Source organism: Vigna radiata, chromosome 9 (assembly GCF_000741045.1).
Source record: "Vigna radiata var. radiata cultivar VC1973A chromosome 9, Vradiata_ver6, whole genome shotgun sequence".
Taxonomy (NCBI): domain Eukaryota; kingdom Viridiplantae; phylum Streptophyta; class Magnoliopsida; order Fabales; family Fabaceae; genus Vigna; species Vigna radiata.
In genome coordinates this window covers 10,349,589-10,354,471 of record NC_028359.1, presented here as the reverse complement: position 1 = coordinate 10,354,471, position 4,883 = coordinate 10,349,589, and the positions used below count along the sequence as shown (strand labels likewise).

Here is a 4,883-nt window from a genome sequence, read left to right as displayed (position 1 = left end):
CTCTATGTTAAAACGTGCATACTTCACAATCATCTTCCTGGTGATGTTGGTGATTACTTACTTTTTATGGTTTAGTCTCCACCTTAAGTTTTATAATTTAGTTAATGCATTTTTTTTTCTAATAACTATGTTCGTTCAGTCTATAAGTGATAATAAGAGCCGAATCATTCATACAACTGATAACAATTATAAAATACTTTTTCTCTGATTTTCATTTTTCTCTCTTGCTGTTGTACAGAGTACCCACTCTATTGACAAGAGTGATCATGGATTGGGTCACATGGAAGAAGAAAAAAGGAGAACGTTTTAGAGGAAGAAGAAAAAAGTCTGAAAAAGAAGAAGGAAACAAAGCTTATTTCGAAAAACTTTGTAAAATGTATTTCATATTCCGAAAATTTGTTTAGTAAGTATTATATATATTTTGCTAAATTTATTCCAGCAATCTTATTTTAGAATGCAAATCATTTGTTTAGAAAATTTTATTCTAAAATTCTGTTCAAAGAAATTTTAGAAAACTTATTTTGAAAATTTTCGAAACATATAATCTAGAAAACAAATTTGTTTATTTTGTTAAACAAACCTTTTTTAAATAAATAAATAAATATAAACAAAAAGGATCGTCATAGGTTTTAATGGTTACCTCATCACTCAATTATCATTACTTTACGATTTTTTTTTCACAAATTTTATTATCAATTTTTTTAATTTTTCGCATATTAAAAGTCTAATTAAGTAAGGACATATAATAAAACATAGTAGGAAAAACAAAGTAAAGTCAAAATGATAAAATGTCTATGAAAAGAATAATGATAAAATGATATTGTTTTAGTTTTAGTTTTTAAACATTTTTACACGTTATCATTCTCTTAGAAATCTAACGAAGTAGTAAGATACACAGCAACAAAGAGTTGCTGGTAAATATGAAACAAAAAACTAGAAACATAAAGTTTGTAGAAGAATAATAGTTCAGGTATAAAATATATCAGTAGACTATATTATATGAATGAACCATGATTAGGTTTGTTTAAATAAAATTTTCTTAGAATAATGTAATTAAGTGATAAGAAAGTTAGGAAAAATACTAACCACTATAATTGATTCACTTATCTTAGGGATGTTATTTGAAATGATGTTGTTAATAATAAGTAATAAGATGAAGTATTAATAATGTATTAAGAAAAATCAGACATTTAATTTAAGTTTATCTAAGTAAAAACTTATTAAAGTGTTATAAATAAGATAAGATTCTATAATATTTAAGGTTCATAGATTAGAGGATGGATTATGAGAGAATATTTAAAGAAAGTGCATTTGGAATAATAGAAGAAAAACATGAATGAAAGAGATGGTATTAGATTTGTGAAATTATTTTAGTCATTTTAAGAATACTAGACATTTATTAGCTAAACTCAAGAAAGAGTTAGCATATGATAAGGGATTGATATCACTTTCTAGCTAAAACTTTAAAACAATGGATTAATGGATCTTTTATCTTTATATAGTGTTATACTTTTTTATTTTTATCCAATGTGAGACTTGAACTCACACTTGTATTCCTAACATAATTATATTTTTAATAGATATATTTAGTCAGGCATGATATTTGTTACGTGCAGTTATTATTCCGTGAATCCATGCTTTCCTCCCCTTCTAATGTGCAGACCAAAGATGAACACTTGACACATAAGTTGTCTACACAAAGCATATGCTCTTAATCATTCAGGACTACTCATCTTTCCTTCCTTATACTCCGAAGTTAAAAATCCGTTCTATATCAAGGATGTTGGATGTTACTTTGTTTTGTTGTTTCATGGCATTCTATTTTTTAACATATCAATGTTTGCTGAGACTACTTTTTTTAATGTCTTGGCAAAATATTGAACCTATCCTTTAATCATTCCTTGTGCAATGTCACGATAACCAAGGACAATAAATTATTCATCACTCACAATTTATTCAAATGGATATCATTAAGGTTTCTTTCAAGTACATATGAATATGTTTGATTTTTAGCTATCAACTTCTGTGCAGACAAGAATTATAGTTAAAAAGGATTCCACCTACATTATATCTTTTTCAATGGCCTAAGCTTCGAACAACCAGAGAGGATGAGAGTTTTTAAAGATCTCAACTCATATACCTCTCTTGGGAGATAGGTTAGACTTGTGCAATCCTTCAAATTTATCAATACTATATTGGAGAGATCAGCAACGGATTGGTGTACCTTGAGCAAACTTGGACAATCTTTTAGAATGAGTTGTTCAAGACTTGGTAGTCTGGAAAAGTCTGGAGTTTCTTTCAAGTATTTGGATTGACTAAGATTAAGGAATTTTAACCGCTCTAAAACCTACAAAGATAGTTTGCAAAAGATTAGGGAAGTAAATGAAAAAAAGAATGCAATAGTTAGAATTGGAACCAATAATACTATTTCTATCTTAATTAACCTGGGGTTGTTTCCAGAGTGGTTGTTTCCAGAGGAGTTGAAGATGACTATGCTTTAAATCAATTGCAATTACATTTTGCAAACGAAAGTTGCTTGGAATGTGTTTATATGGAAACCCTCGCCAACATATCCATCTCAGTTGTTGAAAAATGTTCCCAAAATCTTTACTAAGTTGTACATGATCAAGTTGTAGCAGTCTTAGTCTCTTCATTTTCTTGAAAACACGAGCTTCGAAGTAATCTGTGTCTGTTGAATGCAGTTTTAGGGACAATCCCTGGATAGCTTCAGTCCCCTGTGTAGAATATAACAAAGATAAACAATTGAGAAATTCCTATATAATTTTCGATTATTGATACTTAATGTTGAGTCTAAAAATTAACAACACATGGATTANACTTAAAAAGAAAAGACTTTCAAAAAATGTTTCAAAATTATATAAATAATGTTCTTACCGTATTCTCTTTTAGTACATCTTTTACGTCATTCTGAAACCACAATCGACTCCTTTTCCCCAGTTCCTTTGAGCATTCTTGATGAATAATTTCTCTTCCCATGTCTCGTAACAAAGGGTGCATTTGAAGTTTGTTGTTCCTTTCAACTTTTATGAGGCCACGCTCTATGAGAACTGTTATTCCAATATCAGCATGTAGCCCACAGCCATTTAATATCTCTGTCACATACTCTCTGTCTTTGCCAATAAAGAAACAACATACATCCAGAAATATATCCTTTTCCGTATCACGTAAATCTTCAAAACTTATTTTTAATACGCTAAGAAGATCATCCGGGGGAGTTCTTTGTAATTTCAACAATACACTTTCCCACACTTGTATTGTCCTATCACATAAACAGGAACCAAGGAACTCAAGAGCTAGCGGTAGTACTCCACAATAATCAACGACCTTTCTTGCGAGTAAACTCCATTCGTTTCTTGGTATTGCTTCTCTAAAGGCATGCCAACTAAAAAGCTCAAGTGACTCATTTTCGTTCAAAAGATGCGTTTGATAAACATAAACTTTGAGTCGGTTCAGCAGGCTAACATTTCTATTTGTAATGATTATCACAGTTCCTTGACCGAACGATTTAAGACTCCCGTATAGGTTTTCTAATTGGTCACCATTCACGTCATCAAGCACAATGAGCAACTTTTTTCGAGAAAATCCATTCTGGATCATAGTTCTTCCCATCTCAAAGCTTTTCACCTTCAACTTGGATTTTAGGACATCAGAAAGAAGATTTTCTTGCAAAGCAACATACCCTTCATAACTAATATTCTCAATAAAACTCTTATCAATGAATTCATGATAAATACGATTGTAGATGGCTTTGGCTATGGTTGTTTTACCTGATCCTCCCATTCCCCATATTCCTATCATACACACTTTGCTGGATTCATTGTCAATACATTTAATCACTTCTTCCACGCGGGACTCTAATCCAACTGGATATTCGGTAATAAACAAGTCTTTATAGTCCAGTAATGTTTTAACGCGGTTAACAATTGCCTCTACAAGTTCAGCATCATGCCTTCAAGATGATAATGTGATACCAAAATTAGATCATAACCTTAACACATGCTTCATTCACTCTCAAACCAAAGAAAGTAGGAAGGATTCATTTGTTTACCTGAAATTTCTGATATCCCAACCGGTGATTCCTGCAGCTGTGGTGAGTGCACGGGTCCACTTGGACAACGCATGTTCCAGTTGTTCTCCTGAATAGCTTTTCTGTGCAGCTTCTTCCAACGCTTTTCCAAAATCATCCTTCTGATGATGTACATCCAATGAATCAATCTCGTAAAATACGGGCAGAACTATTTGGCCAAATGTTTGGTGGCATTCAATTATTTTTTCAAGCTCAAGAAGGCAGCTAGCCGATTCAGTGTATCATTTGGAGAAAACGATTATTGTAATCTTAGTGTGTCCTATTGCTCTCATGTGCTCTTCTAGCTTCATTCCCTCATGCAGATTCTGCTGGCTAATAAAAGTTTTGACTTGAGCTTGTAAAAGGAGAGAGTGGAGATGAGAAACAAACCTTCGACCGATTTCTTCTCCACCAAAGTTGATGAACACATCGTGTATGAAATGGGGTTCTGATGTTAAGAAGGATGAAGATGATGATGATGATAAAGAAGAAGATGCAAACTCCATCGAAGGAATTGAAGTCAACTCTTCAAAGATAAAGCGATAATTTTAAAGATTAATATGTTTCAGATGTAGTCTCGAAGTGTGTTATCACTCACCCACCATTTATATTTTATATTTTTCGTCCTGAACCCATCTCGCTTTCTTTATTCTTTCATTCTAAGACAAAAAAATTTAATGGAAGATTTAGGTACTTCATATAATTTTTTTTACTTTTCTCATGAAGCTGTGTCAAGGAGTTCATCGTTTTTTTAATTACGTGAATAAACTATCTTTGTTAGATACCAAACTGCTTC

At 31.7% G+C, this 4,883-nt stretch overlaps 1 pseudogene; it reads right to left on the bottom strand.

Annotated features, from left to right (window-relative positions):
• LOC106774161 overlaps positions 1–4,658 on the bottom strand; it is a 42,444-nt pseudogene extending 37,786 nt beyond the window's left edge.
• Positions 4,659–4,883: the final 225 nt, after the last annotated feature.